This window comes from Chelonia mydas, chromosome 5 (genome assembly GCF_015237465.2).
Source record: "Chelonia mydas isolate rCheMyd1 chromosome 5, rCheMyd1.pri.v2, whole genome shotgun sequence".
In the NCBI taxonomy this organism is placed as follows: domain Eukaryota; kingdom Metazoa; phylum Chordata; order Testudines; family Cheloniidae; genus Chelonia; species Chelonia mydas.
This window is the reverse complement of record NC_051245.2, coordinates 26,850,691-26,868,374: the sequence shown is the minus strand read 5'-3', so window position 1 is coordinate 26,868,374 and position 17,684 is coordinate 26,850,691. Positions and strand designations below refer to the sequence as shown.

The following is a 17,684-nucleotide window of genomic DNA, read 5'->3' as shown; positions in this document are numbered from 1 at the left end:
GGTGGGGGAAAGGGGTACTCACTGCCTTGGCTGCTGGAGCTGCTGGGGCTGGGTAGCCGCGGGCTCGCTACGAAGGCGTCTAGCCTGGCCAGGGGAAGGCACCTGAAGCGGGGCACACGCCGCGTGCAGAGCCCTCCCTTCCCCCGCTCGCTCACCAGGGATTGGGAAGCTGGGAGTTTTAGCAGCTGGGCCGGGCTGCCGTGTGGGTCAACGGGGGCTGGCCCGACTCCGTGCTCGCCAGCTGCCCCGGCGGTGAATCAGCCGCCCGCAGCTGGCTTTACGGGAACAGCGGCTTGGAGCGGGAGGGGGCTGCGCTTCCCAGGCTCCTTCTGGGGACCGGCGGCGCGGGGGACTGCGCCGCTGCCGCAGTGCCTCAGGCCGGGGCCGGGAGCTTCGCCCCCGCCAGGGCTGACGGGCGGGCAGCCAGCGCATTCCTCCTCGGGCCGCCGCGACGGGGCGGTGGGAATTTCCCTGCCTGGCTGCTCCAGCTCGGGGAAGTTGAGTCAGTTCAGCGGGCTGGAGGCGCCGTTTTCCCAGGCGGACGAGGCTGGGACTTGCTTTATCTTGGCCGGTTGCCCCCGGGGCCTGCTGGGGAGGCAGGCCCGAGGAGGAGGATTGAATTAGGGCCGCGAGCGGGGTGCAGGGAGCTAGTCCGACAAGCAGGCGTGGGGCCGAGAGCGCTGCTGGTGTCCCGCGTGTGGAGAGGGGCCGGGGTTGAGTCTCGCACTGGGTTCGCTAACACGTGTTAGCTACCCCCCACCTGCGCGCGCTGGCCTTAGGAAGCACTTTTAGCTGGTCATGTTCTGGGCTCCTGCCTCCAGGCTGTCACCCAGCCAGAGTGTGGGCTAAGCCCAACCTCAACTCGACCGCTTTTCGTACGGGGGCGGGGGAGACTGGAGGTTGAATGCGGAGCCTCGAGGGCGAGACTGGGGACGGACACAGCAAAGAGACAGGACTCAGGCCACGAGGAGGAGCAGTTGTGGGGGTATAAGAAGGAGTTGGTGCAGGGACAGAAAGGGGTCGACCGGGGGCTGGGGGAAGAGGGCGAACAGGCAGAAGAGTCTGATCGCTAGAACATGCTCCCTCCAAAACCTGGAATGGAACCCAAGACTCCTGAGTCTCACCCTTCCCGTGCTCTCAGCAAACATCCCTGTATCTCAAATCTCTCTCTGTCTAGTATAGTGGATGAGGACCAAGTACTGTGATCTGTTACTCAGGTAGCTGAAGTGGAAGGGGTCTGTGCAGTGGATCTAAAGGTTCCAATCCTGTTAATGACCCAGTATGATTCTGCATGACTGAAATTCTGTTTTTAAAGTTTGGGTTTTTTTGAGAAACCTAGGAAATTATATAGTATACACACACTAAGTTAAACGAATGATAGATTGAAAAGTCAAGCAGTTAAAAATTAGGAAATACCAGTATCAAGGCTACCTCTGCATATGCATTATGACAGTCTTTAATTATGTGATCCCATGCTATTTTTCCACAGAATCCTGCTTCATTGAGTACACAGGATGGACCAAGTTCTGTGACTGAATCAGGTTGGGTAGTGAAGGCGACTGTTGTCTGTAAGTGCCCTGTCTCATTTTGTGCAAAAGCTGGAAGGTGTATAGTGAATGAATGTAGTGAAGTAGGGGATTGCAGGTAGAGCAAGGGTGGTTTCATGGTTAAGCCAGTTGAATGCTGCGGTGGAGAAGTGGTTTACATTGCTGCCTCTTCCACAAAGTTTCTGGGTGAGTCACTTAAAGCAAACTTTTCTCAGATGGCCATTGTATGTTCCTCATTTTTTGAGGGCTCTACTTGCAACACTGGGGCTAAGCAGTCACAGCTGCAACTGAAGTCGATGGGAGTGCTGCTTTGAATCAGTACAATCCTATATAATGCTAAGTACCTTGAAAATCAGATCCTAGGCAACCAAAATGAGTGGATACTTGATTTTAATCTCTCTGTGTCTCAGTTCCCTCCCACCTCACAGGGATACTATGAAAATAAATCAGTTAATGTTTATGAATCGCTCAGATACCATTGTGATGAGCAGCACAGAAAAGCCTATGAGGAAATGAATAATTCTGTATTCAGAGCATGGCTTGAATAATAAAGATGGCACAGAGTATATTTTTCCTCTGGGAAAAATAGTGTGTAATCACGTAATTAAAGACTGTATCATAATGCATGTAACCAGGGGGCTGAATTAAGTTTGCACAGGCAACCTTACTTCGGGCATTTCCTAACTTTTGAGTGAGACATTGCAATCTTAATATCTTCTTAATGTAATGTGTGGTGGAGGTCTTATTTTAAAGACACAATATGAAGCCAAGTCCATCTGAGTTTCCTAGTCTGTATTTGAGTATTTGTCTTTTAGGCCCTGCTTCTGCAATTACATCCACATAGGCATCCACCTGGAACATTGCTGAAATCAATAGGGTCATGGGTGGCGAGTTCTATGGGCACCTGGTGCCTCGGCACCAGGGATATTCCTGGCCCGGGACCCAGCTCTAGCAATGTTTGCGGCCGGGTCTCTCCCTTGGCCCCACCTTCCACCCCTGGGTGCTCCCCTCACTGCTTGTCCCCCAGGCAATTTAAAACAGCCCAGGGCCCCCACCCACCACCAGGCAGCACAGTGGAGCTGAGCAGCTTCCTGCCTGCTTGCTACACATGGCTGCCGGCCCCTCCCTGCGGCCCCTGGGGAGGACGGGTCTGTGTCTACCCACACTGCTCTCGCCCCAAGTGCCTCTGCGGCCAATAGGATGCTGCGGGGGCTGTGCCTGGGGGTAGCAGCACACAGAGGCCCCCCCAGTCTGACCTGCCTAGGAGCCCCCAGTAAGGGCTGCACCCCCCCACCTCCTCCCATAGCCTGCATCCCCATCCCTTTCCCACACCCCCTCCCACCCCCAAACTCCCTTCCAAAGCCTGAACCCCCACCCCAGAGCCTGCACCCAAACTCCAACCCAGAGCCTGCACCCCTCACCCCTTCCAGCCCCCACACCCCCTACCCCAGCCTGGAGCCTGCACCCAAACTCTATCCCAGAGCCTGCACCCCTCATCCCCTCCTGCACTCCCACCCCCTGCCCCAACCTGGAGCCTACACTCAGCACCGAAACTCCATCCCAGAGCCTGTACCCCAGACCCCCTCCCCCACCCAAATTACCTGCCGGAGCCCAACCTCTCACCCCTTCTGCACCAAAACTCCTTCCCAGAGCCTGCACTCCAATCCCCTGCCCCAGCTCAGGGCCTGCACCCCAGACCTCCTCCCTCCACCCAAACTCCCTCCCAGAGCCTTAGGCAGGTCGGGGGTGAAGTTTGGGGGGCCAGAGTTTGGGCACCACTAAAATTTCTAAAAATCTGCCGCCCCTAAATAGGGTTCTTCTTCTTCGAGTGCTTGTTCACATCCATTCCACATTAGGTGTGCGCGCGCGCTGCATGCACAAGAGTCGGAAACTTTTTCCCATAGCGGCTCCCTTTGGGCGGTGGCCTCCCCCCGCCGAGTGGCACCACTGCGCTGTGCATAAATATCCCTGCCGGCCCAACCCCCTCCAGTTCCTTCTTACCGTCCATGGTGGCGCTGAAACAACCTCTCTCTCTCTCGTAGAAGAGCAGTCCCTTAGCCTTTTCAGAGTAGCTGTTATCAGTTAGTTAACATACCTTTTTTGTGGAAACTTAAGTGATTAGGTGCTTGGAAGCTTCCAGCACCCGCCGCAGGGCATGCGACAGGCCCAGGGCTTCAAGGCTTGCGCCACGTGTCGCAAACCTATGCCAGTTAGTGACTCCCACGACTCGTGTCTACATTGCCTGGGGGACGGACATCAAACTGAGCGGTGTAGGATTTGCAAGGTGTTTAAGCCAAGAACAAGGAAAGAAAGAGACTTTCTTTTAAAGCCGCATTGCAGCCAACGGGCCTGGAGCGCCCGATACGGCTCAGGCTTCCTCAGTGCATAGTGCCCCGGAGCCGTCGAGAGACCCGGCACCAGCTATGCACCATAAACTGTCAGCCCCAGAGTGCCAGACTAGGCCCCAGCACTGCTCGTCCTCTCCGGTGCGGCCCCCGGTGCAACTGAAAGGAAGGCACGGTCGTTCCCCGTACAGAAGGCCAGCGCCCCCCAAGGCCCCAAGCACCGGGAAGGCCGTCGTACCGACACCGGTGGTCCCGGCAGCACAAGCTGCACCAAGCCCAGACCTAAATGAGCTCAGTGCGGACAAAGAGCTCGAGGACATAATGGATCAGCCCTCCAGGCCTGGCACCTTTGAGGCTGCAAAGAACCTCATCGAGCTGTCGGCGGCAAGCCCCCTCCAGCATAGGGAGAACCCTCTGGCACCCATGCCACAGATGCCGTCGAGGGGTAAGCTGGCAATGGTGTGCTGCTCGAGGACGCCATCCTGGCACCGCTCCCAGAGTTGGTCCTGGTCAAGCTCCAACTCCGCAGACTCACAGTTACCAGCAGCCCAGAAGGAGGTCGCGGCACCGGGAGTGGGTCGGCACGAGGAAGCACCGGAAAGGGCACACCGCTTCTTGGCACCACCCAGAGACTGGCACCGGGAGGGGTTGAGACAGCCCTCGCCAGAGGACTCCCGCAGACGGTCCCGGTCCAGGGAACGCTGGCACCGGTCCTGGTCCAGGTCCCAGTCCCGGTCCTGGGGATACCAGTACCGCTCCCGCTCAGTCAGGAGCCGCTCATTCTCCCACCGACGCAGATCGTTGGCACCACCGTGGCCTTCGCGATCAGCATCCCGCAGTCTGGCACCAACTCCAGCCGCTATAGTTATCCGCACCGGGCCCCGGACAGCAGGGACCCTCAAGTGGGCTGGCAACCACAACAGGGGCTGCCAGGCCATTGGCCCTTCTGGACCCCCTGGGCCTATTAGGAGCACCAAGGGGCCCTGTCAAGGGAAAGTTACTCGGTGCAGCAGTCCCGGTCCCCGCACCGATGGCAGACGGTGCCGGAGGCTACAGTATCCAGGCCTCCAGCATCCCCTCAGGATAAACTGGAGAGACCGGCACCGAATCCGGTGCCGTCCCATGGACTCCTGCCCCAGCCCAAGCCGGAGGCCCCTCCCATGGGAGAAGGGGAGCAGGAGGACCAGCCAAAGGGGGTCGAGCAGCAGCTATCCTCCTCGTCATCCCTGGATGAGGCGGTGGCGGGTACAGCGGTGTCCGGCCCTCCACCGATAGACCATAGAGCCCATCAGGAGTTGCTGCGCAGGGTCATCCAGAACTTGGGATTGCAGGCTGAGGAGACGGTTGAGCAGGAGGACCCCATGGTGGACATTTTGAGCCCCAAAGGTCCATCCAGAATAGCACTCCCGCTCATTAAGACCATTCAGTCCAACTATAAGACTATATGGCAGACCCCGGTCTCCAGCACTCCAATGGCCAAAGAAGTGGAGCGTAAATACTTTGCCCCATCTAAGGGCTATGAGTTCCTGTTCTGCCACCTGAGTCCATGCTCCCTAGTGGTCTCAGCGGTAAATGAAAGGGAGCGCCATGGACAGCAGGCCCCGGCCCCTAAGGCCAAGGAGGCGAAACGCCTGGGCCTTTTTGGCAGAAAGGTGTACTCATCTGGGGGCCTTCAGTTGAGGATTGCAAACCAGCAGGCCATCCTCAACAGGCATAATTTCAACTCCTGGGCGGCAGTGGGGAAGTTTAAGGACAACCTCCCGCAAGGTTCCCAACAGAAGTTCATGGCCCTGGTGGACAAGGGCAAGGCAGTAGCCAAGACCTCTCTGCAGGCCTCCTGGATTCGGCAGACGCGGCAGGTAGAACAATCGCATCGGGGTGGTCATGAGGCACTCGGCTTGGCTCCAGGAGTCAGGCCTGCTGCCCGAGGTCCAGAATACACTCCAGGACCTCCCTTTCAAAGGGTCCGGGCTTTTCTCGGACCAGACAGACGCAAGGCTGCACAGCGTTAAGGACTCGTGGGCTACGCTTAAGTCACTGGGTATGCACACCCCAGGGACCCAGAAGAAGCCCTTTAAGCTGCAGCCTCCCCCTCAACGCCAGTACCAGCCTCGCCATAGGCATGAGCCTTACCGTAGGCGAGGCAGGGATAACAGGCAACGGTGCAATAACAATAATGTACCGGGCCAGAACCAAGGCCAGCACAAACCCCAGCTGGTCACTAAGCCAGGTGCGCTCGAGGACAGCGTACCAGACCAGTCACCGGATCCGTCCTTTTGTTTCCTGAACTGTCTGTCCCGTTTCTCCCGTGCATGGTCCAACATTACATCAGACCATTGGGTCTTACGACGGTGTGGAGCAGGTACTCTCTGCAGTTCTCCTCCCTCCCACCCCACTTCTCTGTCCCTCTTTAGCGACCCCTCTCACGAGCATCTCCTAGAGAAGGAAGTCTGCTTGCAGCTAGAGGCGGGGATGGTAGAGGCGGTGCCTACAGCCTAAGGGGGAAAGGGTTCTACTCCTGGTACTTCCTCATCCCCAAGGCCAAAGGGGGCCTTCGCCCCATCCTAGATCTGCATGGGCTCAACAAGTTCCTGGTCAAGGCTCGGTTCCACATTGTCTCTCTGGGCACCATCATCCCTTCCCTGGATCCGGGGTACTGGTACGCCGCCCTCGACATAAAGGATGCATACTTTCATATCGCCATCCACCCAGCACATCAGTGGTTCCTATGCTTCACCGTGGGCCAAGAACATTACCAGTTTGCGGTTCTCCCATTCAGTCTAGCCGCGGCTCCATGGGTGTTCACGAAGTGCATGGCGGTGGTGGCAGCCTTCTTACGGAGGCAGAGAATCCGGGTGTACCCATACCTCGACGAGTGGCTCCTGGCGGGTCGATCCGAGGTGGAAGTGTGGGGCCATGTGGAGGTGGCCCTGAGATTGTTCTGCGAGCTGGGGTTCCTGGTCAACGTCCCCAAGTCCACACTCGTACCGACGCAGAGAGTGGAATTCATAGGGGTGGTCCTGGATGTGGTGCAGGCCAGGGCAAGCCTTCCAGTATCCCGATTCCAGGCTATCCAGCAAGCGGTCACCTCCCCACACCAGTCTCCAATGACAACGGCCAGGTGCTGCCTGCGGCTGCTGGGTCACATGGCACCATGCACGCACGTGGTCAGGCATGCCAGACTGAGACTCAGGACTCTGCAGGCATGGCTCGCTCAGGTGTACCGCCCAGGCAGGGACCCCCTGGATTTGGTAGTCACAGCCCCAAGGGACGTGCTGGACTCCCTGCGGTGGTGGCAGTCCCAGCCCGTGGTTTGCGAAGGCATCCCCTTCGCCGCCCCACAGCCGGACATGCTGCATCAGACCATGGACTGGGGGCTGACCTGGGGGACCTCATGATGCAGGGGTTGTGGTCCGGAGCAGAGTGGTCGCTCCATATTAATGTGAAGGAGCTCAGGGCGGTTGGACTTGCCTGCCAGAACTTTCACACCACTCTGAGTGGTCACAGCATGACAGTTCTGACGGACAACACTACTGCCATGTTTTATATAAACAAGCAGGGCGGGGATTGTTCCTCGCCACTCTGTCGCAAGGCTCTCCTCCTCTGGGACCTTTGCATAGCCCACGCAATTCACCTCGAGGCATCCTATCTCTCGGGGATATGAAACAAGCTGGCAGACCTCCCTCATCAGGTCATACCGCATGCACGAGTGGACGCTCAGGGTGGACGTCATGCTCTTGCTCTTCTGCAGGTGGGGGTTTCCCCAGGTAGACCTGTTTGCCACCAGGGCCAACGCCCATTGCCCACGGTTCTGCTCATTCCAGGGCCGCAGCCCGGGCTCGCTCGCAGATGTGTTTGCGATCCCGTGGAGAGGGGGCTTGATGTATGCCTTCTCCCCACTCCCCTTGGTACACAAGGTCCTACTCAAGGTGCACAGGGACAGGGCAGCGGTGATCCTCATCGCCCCAGCCTGGGCGCGCCAGTACTGGTACACTTCACTCCTAGAGCTGTCGGTGGAGGCGCCAGTAGTCCTGCCCCTACACCAGGACCTCATTACGCAGGACAGCAGGCGGCTTCTTCACCCTGATCTGCAGTCACTGCACCTGATGGCTTGGAGGCTCTGTGGGCTAAACACCCTGGAGAGCCAGTGCTCCCTTCCCGTGCAGCAGATTCTGCTTGGCAGTAGAAAGTCCTCTACCAGGGCAACCTATATGGCCAAGTGGAAAAGTTTCTCTGTTGGTGTGAACCTCGACAGGTGTGGCCATGCCAGGCCCCGGTGCAGGCCATTCTGGAGTACCTCCTGCACCGCAGGCAGCAAGGGCTAGCCCTGTCCTCACTCAGAGCACACCTGGCAGCCATCTCCACCTTCCATCCGGGGTTCTCGGGGGGCTTGGTGTTTTCCCACCCAATGGTGGGATGGTTCCTTAAAGGGTTGGAGAGGGTGTTTCCGTACTCACGCCCCCCAGTCCCTCCATGGAACCTTAACCTGGTCCTCTCTAAACTCATGGGACCCTCTCTCGAGCCCCTCACTTCCTGTTCTCTCCTCCACCTTTCCTGGAAGGTGGCATTTCTGGTTGCCATTACCTCGGCCAGAAGGGTGTCTGAACTGAGGGCCCTCACCTCTGAGCCACTGTATACAGTATTTCACAAGGACAAGGTGCAGCTCCAACCGCACCCCATGTTCCTCCCTAAGGTATTCTCCCAATTCCATTTGGGCCAGGACATTTTTCTGCCGGTGTTCTTCCCAAAACCCCATACGGACCCAGGTCGCCGCAGCTTGCACACCCTGGAGTGCTGGTGTTCTATTTGGAGCGCACCAAGCCCTTTCGCAAATCCGCACAGCTGTTTGTGGCTGTAGCCGAGAGAAAGAAAGGCCTCCCGGTGTCAGCGCAGCAGATTTTGTCTTGGATTACAAGCTGCATCCAGGGGTGCTATGATCTCGCAGGTGTTTTGGCCCCGGCGGTCATGGCCCACTTGACCAGGGCGCAAGCGACTTCCATGGCGTTCCTGGCACAGGTCCCAATCCAGGAGATCTGCAGAGCAGCCACCTGGTCCTCAGTGCACACCTTCACGACCCACTATGCTGTCAACCAGCAGGCCAGAGAGAACGCGGTGGTTGGCAGAGCGGTCCTCCGAGCAGTTGTTTTGTGACTCCTACCCTCCTCCAGAGGTAAGCTTGTAATTCACCTAATGTGGAATGGACATGAACAAGCACTCGAAGAAGAAAAAATGGTTACTTACTTTCTCGTAACAGCTGTTCTTCGAGATGTGTTGTTCACGTCCATTCCACCACCCACCCTCCTACCCCTCTGTCAGAGTCGCCGGCAAGAAGGAACTGGAGGGGGTCGGGCCGGCAGGGGTATATATGCACAGCACAGTGGCGCCATTCGGGGGGGGGAGGGGCCCTCCAGCCCGACGAGAGCCACTAAGGGAAAACGTTTCTGATGCTCGTGCACGCAGCGCGTGCATACCCAATGTGGAATGGACATGAACAACACATCTCGAAGAACAACAGTTACGAGAAAGTAAGTAACCATTTTTTCCATGTGCACTCTACTCCTGGGGGAATTCTGTGCCAAAAATTCTGAGCATAATATTTTAAAATTCTGCAAAATTCTGTGTATTTTACTTGTCAAAATAACACAATATAATCAAGTTTCAATTATTTTTGGTCATTTATTTCAAAATACCTGTCAGCAAGTATGCCTGTAACAATACAGACAACAAAAAAGTTTCAGGAGATTTTTTTTTGACAAATAGATTTCTTACTAGGCATAGGTTTCAGAGTAGCAGCCGTGTTAGTCTGTATCCATAAAAAGAAAAGGAGTACTTGTGGCACCTTAGAGACTAGCAGATTTATTAGAGCATAAGCTTCCATGAGCTACAGCAGAAAATATAGTGGGGAGATTTTATATACACAGAGAACATGAAACAATGGGTGTTACCATACAGACTGTAACAAGAGTGACCAGGAAAGGTCAGCTATTATCAGCGGAGGGTGGGGGGGACCTTTTGTCATGATAATCAAGGTGGGCCGTTTCCAGCACTTTACAAGAACAGTAGGAGGGGAAATAAACAAGGGGAAATAGTTTTACTTTTTGTAATGACACATCCATTCCCAGTCTTTATTCAAGCCTCAGTTAATTGTATCCAGTTTGCAAATTAATTCCAATTCAGCAGTCTCTCATTGGAGTCTGTTTTTGAAGTTTTTTTGTTGAAGAATTGCAACTTTCAGGTCTGTAATCGAGTGACCAAAGAGATTGAAGTGTTCTCCAACTGGTTTTTGAATGTTATAATTCTTGACGTCTGATTTGTGTCCATTTATTCTTTTACGTAGAGACTGTCCGGTTTGCCCAATGTACATGGCAGAGGGGCATTGCTGGCACATGATGGTATATATCACATTGGTAGATGTGCAGGTGAACAAGCCTCTGATATTGTGGCTGATGTAATTAGGCCCTATGATGGTGTCCCCTGAATAGATATGTGGACACAGTTGGCAACAGGCTTTGTTGCAAGGATAGGTTCCTGGGTTAGTGTGTTTGTTGTGTGGTGTGTGGTTGCTGGTGAGTATTTGCTTCAGGTTGGGGGGCTGTCTGTAAGCAAGGACTGGCCTGTCTCCCAAGATCTGTGAGAGTGATGGGTCATCCTTCAGGATAGGTTGTAGATCCTTGAGGATGCGTTGGAGAGGTTTTAGTTGGGGGCTGAAGGTGATGGCTAGTGGCGTTCTATTATTTTCTTGGGCCTATTCTGTAGTAGGTAATTTCTGGGTACTCTTCTGGCTCTGTCAATCTGTTTCTTCACTTCAGCAGGTGGGTATTGTAGTTTTAAGAATGTTTGATAGAGATCTTGTAGGTGTTTGTCTCTGTCTGAGGGGTTGGAGCAAATGTGGTTGTATCGTAGAGCTTGGCTGTAGACAATGGATCATGTGGTGTGGTCTGGATAAAAGCTGGAGGCATGTAGGTAGGCATAGCGGTCAGAAGGTTTCCTGTATAGGGTGGTGTTTATGTGACCATCGCTTATTAGCACCATCGCTTATTAGAAACCTACTGACCGCTATACTTACGTACATGCCTCCAGCTTTCATCCAGACCACACCTCACAATCCATTGTCTACAGCCAAGCTCCACGATACAACCGCATTTGCTCCAACCCCTCAGACAGAGACAAACACTCAGCCTCTACCCCAGTCTGTCCTCCCCCACTAGCCCTTATGAGCCTATGCCTGACCCCTCCTCCACTCCACACTGTCTGTCTCCCCAGAGTCCCTATCTCCTGACCTGGCCTGACAGATGCTGCAAAAAAGGCAGGCTCTTTCTCTTCCGTGGCTGGCTGAGAGCTGCTGCTGTTTTGATGCTACAGCACCCTCTGGTGGTCAAAAAGTGGAACTGTAGCAACATTTCAGCAGAAGCTTTTTTCTGTGCAAAAAAATTAAAAGATGCATGGCTCATTAATCTTGCACAAACGCAGTAGTGCAGAATTCCCCCAGGAGTAATATTCCCATCTTGTCTGTTGCAGGACTGGGACCTTGGATTATAAACTCCTCAAGGAAGAAAACATGTCTCGCACAGGGCAGAGCACACTAGTAGCACTGATCAAGTAATACATGAACAATATATGTACATCTGGAATGCACTTATCAAGAGACCCACCTACTGCAGACTCTGTTTTCCCCACAGGGTCAGAGAGCTATAGACACAGCTGGGAGCGCCTAGCTTAGGCTCAGCCCTGATAAAATGGAAGTGGAGTTGATAAGCAGGGGGTGGGGGTGGAGGGAGGCAGAAGATTGCTTTGAAGGGTAAGGGCACATTCTGTTGGAGGTGCTGTTAAGTCCTTATAGACTAGTGCATGGAGTACTGGATGGGGGTTCAGGAGACCTGGTGTGTGTTTCTGGTGCTGCCATTGGCCTGCTGGGTGACCTTGGGTAAGTCACGTCACTCTGCATCCCTATTTCTAAAATGAGGGTAATCATAGGACTGCAAGGGACCTCGACACATCTAGTCCAGTCCCCTGCAGTCATAGCAGGACTAACTATTTTCTTGACCATCCCAGACAGGTGTTTGGCTAACCTGCTCTTAAAAATCTTCAATGATGGAGATTCCACAATCTCCCTATGCAATTTATTCCAGTGCTTAACTACCCTGACAGAAGGTTTTTACTAATGTCCAACTTACACCGCTCTTGGTCCAATTTAAGCCCATTGCTTCTTGTCCTATCCTCAGAGGTTAAGGAGAACAGTTTTTCGCCATCCTCCTTTTAAACAACCTTTTATGTACTTGAAAAGTGTTGTCATGTTCCCTCTCAGTCTTCTCTTCTCCAGACTAAACATACCCAGTGTTTTCGATCTTCCCTCATAGGTCATGTTTTCTAGACCTTTAATCAACCATTTTTGTTGCTCTTCTCTGAACTTTCTCCAATTTGTTCACATCTTTCCTGAAATATGGCTCTCAGAACTGGACACAATACTCCAGTTGAGACCTAATCAGCGTGGAGTAGAGTGGAAGAATTACTTCTCGTGTCTTGCTTTCAACATTCCTGCTAATACATCCCCAGTAATGATCCTGACTCCCTTTGCTTTGAGATCTGCTGATGAAAAGTGCTACATAGGAGCTAGGTATTAATTTGTCTCTGCTCCTCGGTGGTCAGAAAATGGCCTTTTCCCAAATTCGGTGGCTGGCTTACAGGGGCTGTGACTTCTCTGATGTGGCTCTTCCGTACTACAGAAGCTCTGCTTGCAGCAACCCTTCAAAAGTCTCTGGAAGTTGGCTAATGCAGAATGTAGCAGCTCATCCTTTGAATGCACCACAGCGTTATGCTCTGCACTGGCTACCTATCTGCCTTCTGGTAGAATTCAAGGTATGGTTATGTCTGAAATGACACTGCAAGATCTGGGAGCATGTTATTTGAGAGAGCAGCTCTCTCTGGCAGCTGTGATCAGCTGGGGTCACTCTTGCTCTTGCACCTAGACACATAAATATAGAAAAGCTTATTGCAAATATTTGTTAGACTGCTACATGAATTTGATGTAGTTACGTTCTTGTCCCTTTTGTGTTCACTTTCTGCAAATATTCATGTAAATTAGTTTTATCAGTAGGGATGCTCAAGGAAAATTACTTTTGAGCTCATGCTAATTTTAAATGAGTTTCCAATTCGGAAACAGAAACAGCATTATGTGATTTATGTGAACAGTCACAAATTTGCAATACAGTCCATGTTTTGGATTTTCAATAAAAAAACATAGAATAAACAAATTAGGGAAAATGTGGTTGCATCATTTTGAACAATGAATAAATGCAAGATGATTGTGATCTGTTCAAACAGAGAGAGGAATCAGATCTACAGAAGGATTGTCTTGTGGTGGACACCAGGAGATCTGGGTTCAGTTTCTGACTTCAAATGTAACCTTGAAAGTCACTTAACTTCTACTGACTCAGTTCCCCAACTGGGAATTGGGGATAATACTTCCTTTCTGTCTTGTCCATGTATACTGTAATTTCTTCAGGGCACAGATTGTCTCTTTCTATTGTCTGTACAACACCTAACACAAAAGGACCCCAATCCCAGCTGGAGCGTTTAGGCACCACTATAAAATAATGTTTCTGGAAATGGAAAAGGTGTATTAACTAGCTACATAAGATGATAAATCAGGTGCTGATTTTAGCCTTAGATTTGAATATCAACCTAACTTTTGTCAGTATAAATCTAATGTTTTAATAGATCTTTATATGAACAATAAACCTTTCACTTTTGTGGCGCTATCTATACTTAAAACTGAAGATGATGTGTATACGTTTACACATTAAACTCAATTACGATAGCATCTGAGCCTCTAAACCCAGCTCTTCTCTGGTAAGGTCTATATTTCACAAAAGCACTTATAGCTTTACCCGCATCTTCTTTCATCTCTCTTTAAATACAGATTAAGCATTCTATTTACTTTGGCATGCCAATTATTTTTACTGAGTACTGACTTTTACAATGTGGTAAATATGCCCCTTATGAATAACTTGCAGGTTTTTCAATTATTTGAGATGGAATGAAGCCATTGGAACAATGCTACCTACATTCACAGTGACTCTTCTAAAGAAAAGGGAAAAATATGTACAGTGTCCATGGCGTATATATGAAAAAGCATTGCATGTGGCAGGCACTGATTCAGAGACTCCACAGAATAAGAGTAACAGGCTTGTGAAATGTTTCACAAAAGACCAGGGCAATGGAAGACCTTCCAGTAACACATTATCGAAGAAATATCTTTTTCTATATTTTATGAGTGTCTGTTGTTTCTTGAAAACAGCCTTCAGGAATTCATTGTGAGCATCCCATGGGATACTCTGGGCAGCTCACTCCATATGTGGAGCCTCTTTTAAAAGCCAACTAACTTGTATGAAAAAAATCTAAAGCCCTTTTAAATGGAAGATAATACATGGGAGCAGTTGACAAAAAAGTAATAGCAACCCTTTTCTTACTCTGTGGGCAGGTTCCTCCCGCAAGATTTTATTTCTAACCAAAATGGATTTTAAAAAGGAGTTAGTACATATAAAAGGTGCAGCATTGGAGTGAGAAACCACTTTAATTGTTAGCTGACGTGCTATGAGATGGTGTTGGGGAAGATAAAGTGTACTATTTGTTTGGACCATAAGATGGCGAGGTTTATGGCAGATCTTCGTTCCTGTGGGAGTTTCAATCTTTGACCAACCCCTGAGAAAATTAAAATCTACTGAACAAATGAGCTTCACTATTGCAGTAGCCGAGGAGGAGAGTTGTCGAGAGAAATATCTGAGCACATGCTGACTGTTCCACAGCCTTGTACTGCCCAGGCATCAATTTCTTCTTTAAAAGTCTGAATTCATAAGTCGTATCACTGATTGGGTAACAACTGTAGTACATAGCAGCATGGTGATGCAGAGAAGTGTTATATCAAGAGATATCTGATTGGCTCAGTATGACTACATTTATTATAACATGTAAGAGAATGCTTAGGTTTGTACAAGAATGAAAATTTAATACCATAAATAACAGTAACAAGATCATTATCAGAAAAAATACTCAGGGTCATATGCCATTATTTAAGGAAAACAATTACACACACACACACACACTTTTAAAAAAAATTTCAGGTTCCAAAGTCAAGCACTAAAAAGTTAGGAAATGACAGATTTAATATTACAAACCTAATTCAGCCCCCTTGTACCTATCCATTGTGATACAGTCTTTAATTACATGATCACATCCTATCTTTTCCAGAGGACCCCTGCCTCATTCGGTGCACAGGATAGGCAGTGTTCAGGGGAGGCAGTGGAGGCCAGGAGCGATTGTGGGGAGGGAAGCCCAGGGAGGCAGTGGGGCCAGAGGGGATTGGGGGACCAAGGAGGCAGTGGGGAGGGGTGGGAGTCCAGTGGAGGCGGGAGGCAGTAGGGGCCAGGGTGCCATTTTCCCTAAGGCTGACCTTGGCAGGACCTAAGTGTGTCATAGATTCATAGATACTAAGGTCAGAAGGGACCATTATGATCATCTAGTCTGACCTCCTGCACAACACAGGCCACAGAAGCTCACCCACCACTCCTGCGAAAAACCTCTCACCTATGTCTGAGCTATTGAAGTCCTCAAATCGTGGTTTAAAGACTTCAAAGAGCAGAGAATCCTCCAGCAAGTGACCCATGCTACAGAGGAAGGCAAAAAACCTCCAGGGCCTCTTCCAATCTGCCCTGGAGGAAAATTCCTTTCTGACCCCAGATATGGCGATCAGCTAAACCCTGAGCATATGGGCAAGATTCACCTGTCATGGTCAGGGGGGCCCCGTGGTCAAGAGGGTGTTGCTGGAGGGTGCCTTGGCAGTCACCAGGAAGTTGACCATGACTATGGTGGTGAGGGGAAGTGGCCTGCCATTGTAACCACCCACTATCAGCAGTTACCAGTTGCCTATGCTGGGCACAGTAATCCAGTTGAGGCCTTATCAGTGCTGGGTAGAGTGAAAGAATTACTTCTCATATCCTGCTTACAACAATCCTGCTGATACATTCCGGCATGATGTTCACCCTTTTTGCAATAGTGTTACATTGCTGACTCATATTTAGTTTGTGATCCACTATAACCCCCAGATCCTTTTCTGCAGTACTACTTCCTAGGCAATCATCTCCCATTTTGTATTTGTGCACTTGATTATTCCTTCCAAAGCATAGTACTTTGCATTTGTCCTTACTGAATTTCATTCTATTCATTTCAGACCGTTTCTTCAATTTGTCAAGATCATCTTGAATTCTAATTCTGTCCTCCAAAGAGCTTGCAACCCTCCCTGCGTGGTATTGTCCATCAACTTTATAAATGTATTCTCTGTCATTATCCAAATCACTTATGAAAATATTTAATAGAACCAGACCTAGGATAGATTCCTGCTGGACACCACTTATTATGCCCTTCCAGCTTGACTATGGACCCATTGATAACTACTCTGAGTACAACTTTCCAACCAGTTGTACACCCACCTCATAGGCTATATTTTCCTAATTTGCTTATGAGCAGGTCATGTGACACAGTATCAAAAGACTTACTAAAGTCAAGATACACCACATCTACTCCTTCCCCCCATTCACAAAGCTTGTTATCCTGTCAAAGAAGGATATTATGTTGGTTTGGCATGATTTGTTCTTGACAAATCCTTGTTGTCTGTTGCTTATCACCTTATTATCTCCTAGGTGCTTACAAATTGATTATTTGATTTATTTGCTCCATTATCTTTCCAGTAGCAAATTAAGATGACCGGTCTATAATTGCCTGGGTTGTCCTTATTCCTCTTTTTATAGATAGGTAGTGTATTTGCTCTTTTTCCAGTTCTCTGGGATCTCTTCTGTCCTCTATGAGTTTTCAAAGATAATTTCTAATGGCTCAGATCTCTTCTGCCAGTTCTTTAAGAGTTCTAGGATGTATTTTATCAGGCCATGCTACTTTGAGGATATCTAACTTGTCTAAGTAATTCTTAACTTTTTTCCCTATTTTAGCATCAGATCATAGAATCATAGACTATCAGGGTTGGAAGGGGCTTCAGGAGGTCATGTAGTCCAATCACCAACTAAATCATCCCAGCCAGGGCTTTGTCAAGCCTGGCTATAAAAACCTCTAAGAAAGGAGATTCCACTACCTCCCTAGGTAACCCATTCCAGTGCTTCACCACGCTCCTAGTGAAAAAGTTTTTCCTAATATCCAACCTAAACCTCCCCCCACTGCAACTTGAGACCATTACTCCTCGTTCTGTCATCTGGTACCACTGAGAACAGTCTAGATCCATCCTCTTTGGAACCCCCTTTCAAGTAGTTGAAAGCAGCTATCAAATCCCCCGTCATTCTTCTCTTCTGCAGACTAAATAATCCCAGTTCCCTCAGCCTCTCCTCATAAATCATGTGCTCCAGCCCCCTAATTATTTTTGTTTCCCTTCGCTGGACTCTTTCCAATTTTTCCACATCCTTCTTGTTGTGTGGGGCCCAAAACTGGACACAGTATTCTAGATGAGGCCTCATCAATGCTGAATAGAGGGGAATGGTCACGTCCCTCGATCTGCTGGCAGTGCTCCTACTTATACAGCCCAAAATGCCGTTAGCCTTCTTGGCAACAAGGGCACACTGTTGACTCATATCCAGCTTCTCGTCCAGTGTAACCCTGAGGTCCTTTTCTGCAGAACTGCTGCCTAGCCGCTCGGTCCCTAGTCTGTAGCGGTGCATGGGATTCTTCCGTCCTAAGTGCAGGACTCTGCACTTGTCCTTGTGGAACCTCCTCAGATTTCTTTTGGCCCAATCCT

General features: G+C 50.5%; 1 protein-coding gene across 3 annotated transcripts in view; it reads right to left on the bottom strand.

Annotated features, from left to right (window-relative positions):
• OSMR (oncostatin M receptor) overlaps positions 1 to 440 on the bottom strand; it is a 65,517-nt gene extending 65,077 nt beyond the window's left edge. The window contains exon 1 of one of the 3 annotated variants that reach the window (XM_043547430.1): positions 156 to 440. The gene's annotated coding sequence lies outside the window, so the exon portion shown is untranslated. Of the gene's footprint in view, positions 1 to 22 lie in introns of all 3 variants that reach the window. The other 2 variants (XM_043547427.1, XM_043547426.1) reach the window with 2 other exon arrangements.
• Between the last annotated feature and the right edge of the window lie 17,244 nt (positions 441 to 17,684).